Genomic DNA, 12500 nt, shown 5'->3' with positions numbered 1-12500 from the left:
CTAATGACTGCATGAGCTACTGGGACAATTAAACTCCTGATGTAAATACTCCGCCGCGAATCCCTGCCCCCGGAGGACCCCCCCCCCCCCCCCCACCCAAACCGGCTGCAGAGGCGTTCGCCTGGTGACGGAGGCCCACTTGGCGGCGCGAGTGCTCCCCCTCATTGCAGTGATGTCCCTGCGGTCTGTGGGGAGAGGGAGATCCTAACAACGGACGCAGATTAATGACGCATCACTGTGACAAATGGCACGTCCACTCCCCTAAATAGTCATCAATTTTACAAACACGGCGGAAGGCAGCTCCTCCCTTTAAATCTGGGCGGTTCGGGCGCATCAGGTCCGCCCGGAGTGTGCTGCCTTTGATTACTTACGCTTCAATGGCTGCAACCGCACAGCATCAACAGAATGGGATAATTAAATAAATGGATTTCGCTTAATAGTTGTTCTTTTATTATCGCTGTCATCTGTCTCTGTTCTCTAATGCATTTTTTATTGCGGTCCCTTGCCTTGATTTATATCCTTTCGTCGGCTTCGAAAAAGTGTTGTTTATACTACACAGTCCTTATAGAATTATAGGTCCTTTTTCTGTTCCCTATATAGCTTATATCTTCCTACCGTTGTCTCAATTTCGCCTTAAGTGTATCCCTAATTATTTGTCTTATCCAAACCTGTTAGTACGAAAAATAAATGTATAGTATCATAAACATGACCAATGCATTAACAGTGATTCTTCCCATAGGGCCTTAGACGTCCCACTGACTTCTTCCCATAGTTACAGAGCGTCTGCGTACCTTCCACGACCCATTTCTTTCTGAGGCATTTCCTTCCGACAGCTTAACGAGCTTCTCCTCCCTTGAGTTCCTTATATCCACTCATATCCTTAGTCTTCTTCATATCCAATGATCCGCCACGTGTAATCACTTTCTCGGCCACTTGTTTTCGAGGGAAGAGGAAACGGAGAACCTAAAATTATAATAACGATCCGTTATTTTACCAAGATCGTATAAATCTGACCCTAAAGTGTATTCTAGTTTTATCTACATTCGCTGACGCGCAACTTCACCTCTCGAACGAAAAGCGCTCTAACCCCATTCGCCGATTGAGTCGAAGTTCGTCCAGATTCTCGCTGTAACTAAACCTTACAATAAAAACGTTTAAAAACTGTGTTATAGTATTAAGGGGGATTCAGTAAGAGGCGTGCAAAGAAGACAGGAAAACAAACCATAAATTTCTCCAAATGATGGGAACTTCGGTAAAGACTCAGGGTTACCAAGGTAGAAAGAATTAACATAAAAAAATAAAAAGACATAAAGATGCAAAAAAGAGAAAACAAAAAAAAAAAAAATGGTGGAATATTAGCATAAGCGAAACCGCCCCAAGCAACAGTTCACTTTTAAAAGAGCGCCGCGAGGGAATTCCAAGAAAAGCCGCATTCGAAAGTTTCCTTCAAAGGTCCCAGACCGAGAGAAATGTAACGCGACGGAGACAATACATTTAACAAGTCAGTGATACGAATCAGGCTGCCAATCCTTGAACTCCCGACCGGGGCGCCGCGCTGACGGACGGGATTTATACCGAGCAACCTCGTCGCGAGCTCCACCATCTCTTCACCTCCCCTTCTCGCCCTTTACACCCTCTCTTACCACGTCTCCATCCCCGTATTCTTTGCTCCCCATTTCTTGCCCTTTCCATTCCCTCTCACCCCGTGCGCAACCCTTACCCCTCAACCTCCCTTTTCTCACCCTTTCCACTCCCCTTTGCCCCGTGTGTATCCGGTCTCCCTGTCCTCCCCCTTTCGCTCTTACCCCCTCCGTTCGTATCTCTTATCCCTTACCTATCCATTTTCATGCCCTTTCCTTTCACTCTTACCCTGCGCGTCTCCCTTCTCTCTTACCTCCCCTTCTCGCCCTTTTCCACTCCCTCTTCCTCCGCGTGCATGGGGGGGGGGGGGGGAGGCTTAGGGGAACCGAGTCTCGTTTTACGGTTACGAGTTGATGTTAAAGTTAAAAACCTCTTCATTTTTCGCCGAGTGTTTGGAGAATAAACTCTGATGGTCTGATATGAGTGAGTGCCACGCGTGTTCGGGTGGCGTGGGGGGGGGGGGGGGGGGGGGCGAAAGAGGGGAAGGAGAGACACTCAAGAGGATTAGGCGTGGGTGGGATGGACGAAAAGAGGAAAACGTTGATAAAAAAGAAAGGTCTTGCGTAAGTAAAGAGAGAAAAAACCGTGAAATTTAATTGGAAAATGAAAGTACACAATATTGTATACAGAAAACGAGTCCAGTAAAACAGAATGTGTCAGCGCTCGTGGACTAAATTTGTTAATCTCATATTTTTACTTTGACTTCCCTTCTTTCTAATTTCATATTAAATTTCATTTAACTTTTATTTCATACTTCATATAAAAAGAGAAAACGGCAAAACGCGATCTCCTAATTTCATATTAAATCACATTTAAATTTTATTTCATACTTTACATACAAAGAGAAAACGGAAAACGCGATCTCCTTCGCCCCGCCCACTTACCTTCCCACCTTACCAATTCTATTTCAGTCACGTGACGGGCACTTCGGGGTCCCCTACGCCACGCCTGTCTTCAGCGCTCTCTCTGGCAATTTATTTCTTTAAACAATTTCCTTCGCCCTCCATTCTTCCTGTGCACATTTTCCTCGCCCTCTGTGCAATTCTTCATGATTCTGCTCTGTTCCTTAAAGCTATTTTTTCCTCCTAGCTTCGAGCACGTCAGCCACAAGTTGAAAGCGGGAGAATAAAGGTACTTGCAAGTCGATTAATCAGGCGGCACCCGCGCGGCTCAGGTGAGAAATAAATCCATCGTGAGTCCCGCACGACAGCCGCATGCGACAAAATGTCTCCAATATCATTCCGTCGACTTCAAAGAGCATGGAAATGTTCGCGTGATGGAGCTGGTTATTATTGTTCCTTTGTTACTTCGCTCTTTCTGTGTCTCTCTTTCTCCTCCTTTCTCTTTCGCTTGCGGTTTAGGTCTCTTTGTTTCTTCTGGTGCATGTTGCTTTGTTTATGTTTTAATTGGTTAACTTGTGTACGTGTGTGTGTTTTGGGTGTGTGTGTGTATGTATGTGTGTGTGTGTGTATGTGTGTGTGTGTGTGTGTGTGTGTGTGTGTGTGTGTGTGTGTGTGTGTGTGTGTGTGTGTGTATGTATGTGTGTGTGTGTTTGTGTTTGTGTTTGTGTTTGTGTTTGTGTTTGTGTTTGTGTGTGTGTGTGTGTGTGTGTGTGTGTGTGTGTGTGTGTGTGTGTGTGTGTGTGTGTGTGTGTGTGTGTGTGAGGGGTTGTGTGTGTGCGTTACTTAAGAGTATATCCAATATAGTAGATACACTATTTATGCATACACATCCCATGCCCAATGCGACTCTAAACCAGCATGTCCGTTTAATAATCCAGCTCTAGCTTACTCGCGTTGCCATTAATTTACGAAAACCGTAATAGCAAAAGTATTGCAGCACACAGGGTCGCCCTCCCCCCTCCAGCACACGAGCAGCATGCATCATGTGCACCCGGCCGGCGGTTATCGACTGGCACAGCATATATGACCCTAACCATGCTGCGTCCTCTAATAACGGCCTCGTCCCACACGTTGACTTTAATGTTGGACTTTGTGACAACTTCTTGTTCCCCGCCAGGCGAACAGCTGCCTTCGGGGATTGAAGACATTCTCACGTGCAAACTCAAGGTCGCGCCGGAGCTTTGGTCAATGCGAATCTATTTTTCCTTTTGGGGGCTCGCTGTTCGAATTAAGTTGTGCCTGGCTGTTGGATTCGTTTGTTTTACCTTATATTATCTATTGATTTCTTCATCTATTTACTCATCTGTTTATCTACTTTTCTATGCCGTCCAGGTATCTTTTCGAGTTGGTTATCTACTTTAACTCTTGCTCTTCTAACCCAATCAATTCATATCTATTCAGTTCTTCTAATGCCAACCATGCAGCTTTCCAACCATTCCCTGAATTCCGCTACACCCATGCACCTCCCCACACAACCTGCTCCACACATGCCTACTCGCCCGTGAGCACTATCAAACTTTGACCTCAGATGTAGTGTTTACAGCTGATAACTGAATATGGCACTTGAATGACAGAGATTAACACGAAAGGGACCTATACATTACGGTAACAAGCGCGATAAAGCTGTCACGTAACCTATAAGTTAACAAGATAATACGCGAGTGATGAATGACGCTGCGGACGCGAGCGAACACAAATCAAGCGGCGAAGTCGGTGACAAGACGAGGGGGGGCAGTAGCCCTGCCGTGAGTGGGGGGCGGGGGGCGAACGTAGTCCTGAGGTGAGGTCGGGGGGACGCAAGGGGCGTTATGGGGAGAGGGGTCCAGGGAAGGCAAGAAGAGCAAAATGGGACGGAGGTGGGAGAGGACAGCTGACATGTGTAAGAGACTTGTAATGGTCTCCGTGGGACACGTGTGGGAGGAGAAGATGCATGTGCGAGGAGCTGGACTCTAGGGAGGCGCGGCGGGGGAGCGTGCAGGTAGGAGGGGAAGCTCGGATGTTAGAGGGGAGAGAGGGGAAGGGCGTGACTTGGGGAAGAGGGAACGGAGACGGTCAAAAGTAGGGGGGAGAAAAGAGGCTTAGGAGAGGAGTCGAATATCTTGGACTGGAACAGAACGAAAAATACGCGAAAGGGCATGAAAAAAGGGAATTTGTTATTTGTATAAAATCTTGAAAGGTATAAAATTAGTACATTTGAACAAAAAAGAAATGGGAGAAGATAGAATCCCAAAAAGAAATCAGTCAATCATAACGCTTGGATCGGAATAAACTAACAAAATGGATAAAAACAAGGATTAAAAGAGAAGAAAAAACCATAACTTGAGGGAAACTGGGGACGGTACATGTGTCAACACGATCCCCGCCACATATTTTATGTTCCGGGTCAGAGGTAAGGGGAACGAGGGAGGCTAACGAGTGAGGGGAAGGAGGAGAGGGGGTCGTCCGTCATGGCTGATTAGTAGCGAGTGCCGGGACGAAGCTTGGCGTAGGCGGAAAATTCATTCTTTAGTAGTTATGGAACCAGTTACTATACCAATAAAGACTTAACTGGCATGCTAGTCTTCCAGAGCAGAAGCCATGATGAAAAGAAAACGACTAGAAGACATTAGACGATACAGATGTCCCGAGGCGCCAGGAGGACGTGCAGTCACTGACAAGATCTGACATGATGCCACAAGTGAGGGCAGAAGTGAGGACAAATGTGAGGTGAAGTGTTCAGATGTAACAAGAGAAGAATCTCACAAACTCGATAATTGTCTTCAGAGGAGGAGATTGTCGTGTTTTAGAATTAGTGTATCATAACCACAACATAAGTATTATATTAAAGTCGAAAATAAAAGTATATCTCAAATGGAATGTCAGGCAAAATGATAATACCAAAGTGCCTCAGCGTATAATTAAAGTCTCGTGATATATCATCGACTAATCTCGTAAACTCTTATTACCCATGAGAAGATTATCCTGTTCCGGATTTCAAGGACAGACTTCAGAGTAAAATGATATTTCGTACTTTACATCAAGCGTGAATTTATTGATTCGTCGTCCAACAAACTAAAACAGAATTATGAGGGAGAGAAGAAGTCCTTCAAAAGCCATCACGTCCACAACTCCAATCACACCAGACATCCCCTAAAATGGCGCGCATGCAATCGTTTAAAAATACAATAAACATAATCAACTTCACTGATGTATTAATTAATTAACGGATAACAAGAGCTGGCGAGAGAGGACTCCGCTTGACAGGTCTGTGGTGTACTCGGGGGGGGGGAGGGGGGGGGAGGGGAGAGGAGAATGAGAGGGGGAGGGGAGAGGGAGGAGGAGAGTGAGAGGGGGAGGGGAGAGGGGAGACGAGAGTGAGAGGGGAGAGGTAGGAGAAGAGTGTGAGGGTGAGGGGAGAGGGGAGAGGAGAGGGAGAGGGAGAGGGGTTAGGGAGGAGTAGAGTGAGAGGGGGAGGGGAGAGGGAGGAGGAGAGTGAGAGGGGGAGGGGAGAGGGAGGAGGAGAGTGAGAGGGGGAGGGGAGAGGGAGGAGGAGAGTGAGAGGGGGAGGGGAGAGGGAGGAGGAGAGTGAGAGGGGGAGGGGAGAGGGGGATGGGGGAGGGGAGAGGGGAGAGGAGAGTGAGAGAGAGAGGGGAGAGGAGAGTGAGAGGAGGAGAGGGAGAGGGGGGACGTGAGTGAGAGGGGGAGGGGAGAGGGAGGAGGAGAGAGGGTGAGGGAGAGGGGAGAGGCAGGAGGAGAGAGGGTGGGGGGAGAGGGAGGAGGAGAGTGAGAGGGGGAGGAGACAGGGGGAGGAGAGAGGGTGAGGGGAGAGGGAGGAGGAGAGTGAGAGGGGGAGGGGAGAGAGAGGAGGAGAGAGGGTGTGGGGAGAGGGGCGAGTGAGAGGGGGAGGGGAGAGGGAGGAGGAGAGAGGGTGAGGGGAGAGGGAGGAGGAGAGTGAGAGGGGGAGGGGAGAGGGAGGAGGAGAGTGAGAGGGGGAGGGGAGAGGGAGGAGAGTGAGAGGAGGAGGGGAGAGGGGAGAAGTGAGTGAGAGGGGGAGGGGGGAGGGGAGAGGGGGAGGGGAGAGGGAGGAGGAGAGAGGGTGAGGGGAGAGGGGGGAGGTGAGTGAAAGGGGGAGGGGAGAGGGGGAGGGGAGAGGGTGAGGGGAGAGGGAGAAGGGGAGTGAGAGGGGGAGGGGAGAGGGGGAGGGGAGAGAGAGGAGGAGAGAGGGTGAGGGGAGAGGGAGGAGGTGAGTGAAAGGGGGAGGGGAGAGGGGGAGGGGAGAGGGAGGAGGAGAGTGAGAGGGGGAGGGGAGAGGGTGAGGGGAGAGGGTGAGGGGAGAGGGAGGAGGAGAGTGAGAGGGGGAGGGGAGAGGGAGGAGGAGAGAGGGAGGAGGAGAGGGGAGAGGGAGGAGGAGAGTGAGAGGGGGAGGGGAGAGGCCCCTTCAACACCTGGACTCACATGTGGATGGCATGTAGTAATAGCGACAACAATATATCGTGTCAACAAACATTAAATAAATGTCGCATTTTACATGTTTTCCTTAGAGGAGAACGTCGCTGGCACTTGTTGTTACGCGTGACAAATGTGCCGGTTAATAACAGCTTTGGTGACAGCGCGCGAAAGGATTTATTCGTTACACGTCAATATCCAAAAAAAAAGAAAGAAAAAAGTTCCCATCACTTGCTCTCCTTCTATTGAATTTTTAGGACTTGTCAATCCATGTTTCCTTCATATTCATTCCCAATCGTTATTTATTACTCGCTTTATTGAAAATTCCCACAACTTCATTTCGTTACATGGTTAAAATTCGTGTCTACAAAATAGCGATTTTCTACGGCATTATCTGTAGCACATTGTCTTGGTTGTAATACATATTATGACATGTACATATTTCTCTGTGTGCTAATTAACATAATTTTTGTCCACTATTTAATACACATTTCTGTATACTACTCTTAAGTACACTATTCAGTGCCATTTTCTGTATGCTATTTAATGCATCACACGTATAAATATACCATTTGCGGTGTACCCGACTGCCAATTGAACACTAAATAGCTCAACCATGAGTTACTGCTCAGTGTACTCTGAACATGTGCTGTTTGTCGTGTAATACCATCGTATGTTCCAATGGTCGGTACTACGGGCTGATGAACAGTGTACTCCCATGGCGCGACACACACGTTCATGTGGTCCGGACAGCTCAATATGGATATAAACAAAGGTGCAGGTTTAGATGCAGCTGAGCGTGGCTGTATCACTAGCTTATTTGATTCAGCGATAGTTTTCCATTTTTGAGAAACAAAAGATATCGAAAATGTGTATGATGTAGAAATTAGCACGGAAGTTAATACGACCGCAGCAGTGACCCCAGCAAGCACCACAGTTGTCAGACTTAATTATCATGTCTCAGATGCGTAGGTCAACTCTTGCTGTCTCACCTCACTCACCCCCCTTCTCTCTCTCTCTCTCTCGCTCTCTCTTGCTCGCTCTCTCTCTCTCTCTCTCTCGCTCTCGCTCTCTCTCTCTCTCTCTCTCTCTCTCTCTCTCTCTCTCTCTCTCTCTCTCTCTCTCTCTCTCTCTCTCTCTCTTTCTCTTTCTCTTTCTCTTTCTCTTTCTCTTTCTCTCTCTCTCTCTCTCTCTCTCTCTCTCTCTCTCTCTCTCTCTCTCTCTCTCTCTCTCTCTCTCTCTCTCTCTCTCTCTCTCTCTCTCTCTCTCTCTCTCTCTCTCTCTCTCTCTCTCTCGCTCTCTCTCCCTCTCTCTGCATGGCCCGTCTTTCTCTCCACCTCACCCTCTATTTCCTTTTCCCTTTTTCTCTCTCGCTCTCTCCTTAACCATCCCCCTCTTCACTCTATTTGCCTTCTCTTCTCTCTTTCCTTTTACCTCCCTCTCTCTCTCTCTCTCATTTTCTCTCTCTCTCTCTCTCTCTCTCTCTCTCTCTCTCTCTCTCTCTCTCTCTCTCTCTCTCTCTCTCTCTCTCTCTCTCTCTCTCTCTCTCTCTCTCTCTCCCTCTCTTCTCTAACTCTACCCTTCTACCTATCTCGGGTTTCTCAGCTGGCAGTGATATCCACCACTTCCGGCCTAGAAGGGAGGTAGAGGGTGTAGCGGGGGGGGGGGGGGAGAAGACGTTGCTCGTGCCCACCCGAGACGCGCGTTACTTTGTTTTTCTCTCCCTCCCTTTATTCATCTCTCTCTCCCTCCCTTTCTTCCTTTCTCTCTTCTTCCCTCTCTCCCTCCTTTCCTCCCGCTTTCCCTTTTTCCCGTCCGCTCCCTCTTCTTCCCTCCCTTTCCCCCTCTCTCTCCTTCCTTTTCCCTATCTCCCTACCTCCCTCCATCCCTCCCTCCCTCCTTTCTTCCCTCCCCCTCTCTCTCCTTCTTCCTCCCCATTCCTTGTCCCCTTGCCTCTCTCTCCCTCCCTCTCTCTCCCTCGCTCTCCCTCCTTCTCCCCCCCACCTTCTCTCTCCCTCCCACCTTCTCACTCCCTTTCTCTCCCTCTGGGTCGTAACAGTGGTAGCCTGGTGTAGGGCTCTTCTGGCAGATATACGGTGATTAACAGACGCAAAGACGGAGCGATAACCACTGTAAATTGAGCCGTGGATTGGCAGCATTTATAGATCGCGATGCAAAGCAGTCTGGCGGATCGATGAAGAATGTGGTCGCGGCGATTTGTCGGCGAAAGAACGGCGGAACGGCCAGTGCGCCGCCTTTGATGTCTAATTCAGAGAGAGGTGTTACTGATGACACAACTCTTGAAATTGCAAAAATGCATTAGTTGATCATGGAGGAGCCGGGTTGACGCATGGGCGCTGGGAGAGGGTGAAGAGCGAAAGGAGATGGGGTATGGGGAGGGGGGGAGGGCAAAGCACAAGGTTACAAAGTGGATGCAACCCCCCCCCCCCCCCTCTCCCTTATCTCCCTTTTCTTTTTCTCTCTTCGTTTTTCTCTTCTCTACTCATTTTTTTCTTCTCTCTTTCTCTTTCTACCTACCAACCTACCTTCATTCTTCCCTTCCTTCCTCCCCTCCTTCCCTTCATGCACATGCTTGCATATTGCATATGTATCATATCATGCGTGACCCAGAAAGTTACTGACACGAACTGTCACCTTCAGTTCCTCACACAAAACCCGTTTCCAATCTACATTACCAGACGGCACATTTGAACCGCCGCGACACCTGCACCGCTGCATTAATCACTGCCAGGTATCCCCTTTCCAGAGTACATAAATCTGCCAGGCCGAAGCACACACCTGTAAAGAGAAAAGCGAGTTGTGTGAAATATGATCTGCTCATAAATATAAAAGTACATGAACTACATGTTAATCACAATTTCCAACGTCATAATATACCGGTATGACAACCCACGCGCGTATGTGTAAATATGCGTGTATGCACAGGGATGGGTGAATTTATTACTGAAATATGAAATGTGCGAGATTTACATAACATCAGGATTGGGGCATTATGGCATTTACGTCTAGATTATCCAAAGGGGAACAGCAGTTTAAGGGAAAACAGCTGCGTAAAATCATTTAGAAAATACAGCAATATATACAAATCGCTTGTCGTCGGGAGAAAATAAATTCGATTGTCTAACAAATTGGTAAGATTAAATTCCTCTCGCCTGGGAATGCCTTACAAAATGGACGACTGGGATTATATAAGAGCTCCTTCGACTATCGAATTACATGTCCGTCTTGTACTTCTAGACAATCAACTTCAGACGAAGCCTACATATATTTGCGCTTTACAAATATCTTTAAAACACATGCATTTATTTCTGACATATTTGGTAAACTTGTAGGCATATTATATTGTTGAAAACATTCGACTACAAAATTGCATTATAAACACGATCATAAACAAAAGCAAAACCGTCTTGTACTTCTAGACAATCAACTGTTTGTCTTGCTACATATATTTGCGCTTTACAAATATCTTTAAAACACATGCATTTATTTCTGACATATTTGGTAAACTTGTAGGCATATTATATTGTTGAAAACATTCGACTACAAAATTGCATTATAAACACGATCATAAACAAAAGCAAAACCGTCTTGTACTTCTAGACAATCAACTGTTTGTCTTGCTACATATATTTGCGCTTTACAAATATCTTTAAAACACATGCATTCATTTCTGACATATTTGGTAAACTTGTAGGCATATTATATTATTGAAAACATTCAACTACAAAATTGCACTATAAACACGATCATAAACAAAAGCAAAACCAAAAACAAGCAAACAACAAAAAACTGAAAATAAATCCAGAAAGTTTGCACAGCCACACATAAACACACGCCACGGACGGCCCCCGTAACAGTGAAAAATCATAAAACAATTTACTATCATTGCGGGCAGGACTTAAATCCTAGTTGGAAAATATTACCAGCTATTTATAGACCACAGTTGTCAGAGAGCGGGAAACTTTGGAGCGGCGTGGCTCGGGTGAGGAGACGAGCGAAGGCAGGTCTGGTTTTGCTCCAGGTTGGTACCACTGGTATGGGTTAACACGGCATTATAGCCATTATATCTTGAAGCCCGACCGGTCGCTCCAACTTACGATCATATTTGTTACCACGAATGCATTGTTTGCTCGCTTATGGTATTTGTTTCTTCTCTTTTTCTTTGAAGTTACTTGTGGTAGGTACACTCGTGGGGGTGAGCCGCAGAGGAAAATGGGCCAATCCAATGCAAATTACGAAAAATCGATATTCCACCGACTCTTTGACCAGGCGTGTACGATAGCTACAGAGAAAAAAAATACAAGAAAGTTGACTTTGTTATTCCCAACTCGCTTGTCATAAAGAGAAATTCCCGGAAAAAATTAAGATATTCTACTTCAACATCAGACAAGCGGAGAGGCGACTAAAACTCGTTTTACCTGAATTATAACAACAAATGACAACACTTAGGCATGAAGCAGATGACGGCCTTCTTTCTCTCTCTGTCTCTGCATGTGTCTCTATCTGTCTGTTTGTTTGCTTGTCTGTCTTTCTGTCTGTCTGTCTGTCTGTCTGTCTGTCTGTCTGTCTGTCTGTCTGTCTGTCTGTCTGTCTGTCTGTCTGTCTGTCTGTCTGTCTTTCTGTCTGTCTGTCTGTCTGTCTTACTGTTTGTATCCAGGCCTGTCTATCTTTGACTCTCTCTCTCTCTCTCTCTCTCTCTCTCTCTCTCTCTCTCTCTCTCTCTCTCTCTCTCTCTCTCTCTCTCTCTCTCTCTCTCCCTCTCTCTCTCTCTCTCTCTCTCTCTCTCTCTCTCTCTCTCTCTCTCTCTCTCTCTCTCTCTCTCTCTCTCTCTCTCATTGTTGGAAAAAACGCCAATGAATATCAAATACACTTTTATGTACACAGATAAGACTCCCGAAGTTCCTAAAGACCACAAGAGGGACGAGTGTACACCAGTGGAGTACTTCAGCAAACAGAGGTGAAGTGTTGACTTATGAACTGCGTATCCGACTGTGGCGTGTGCGTTCGCGGGATAAGCAATGTGTGAGGTGAACTGTGCTTGTAAATCTGCCATCCGTGGTCACAACTCAATTCCAAATGAGAAGAGAAGTGGTGACAAATCAGCCGTGTCAGGTAAGGTCGTGGTTATTAGGTTTATGGAAAGAGAACCACCCGGCATTGTCCTAAGGTGACCATGTTACCCGGTCCCCGATCCAGCAATCAGTGATGATTAAGTAGTCCCGCGAGGTAAGCCAAGTGTATCAGCATAATGAGACAAGTAATAATGGGTAAAATGATGCAGGAAGAGGAGTCGTAACGCCGCCACCACTTCCTCTCACCCACGCTACCTCCGCCACCCGCCACCTGCTTCACTTTTACTCCTTCAGGTGTAGCGCCCTTGTCTGCCTGAGGCCTCGGGAAACATGGGTTTTAATTGAGCTTTCGTCCTGCAGCTACACCGCGATCTTTGAACTAGCGGAACGCACGCACGAACTTACTCGCAGGACATTTTACTGCAGCGAAAGATGGCCC

This window comes from Penaeus chinensis, chromosome 3 (assembly GCF_019202785.1).
Source record: "Penaeus chinensis breed Huanghai No. 1 chromosome 3, ASM1920278v2, whole genome shotgun sequence".
Lineage (NCBI taxonomy): Eukaryota > Metazoa > Arthropoda > Malacostraca > Decapoda > Penaeidae > Penaeus > Penaeus chinensis.
This window is presented reverse-complemented; position numbering follows the sequence as displayed.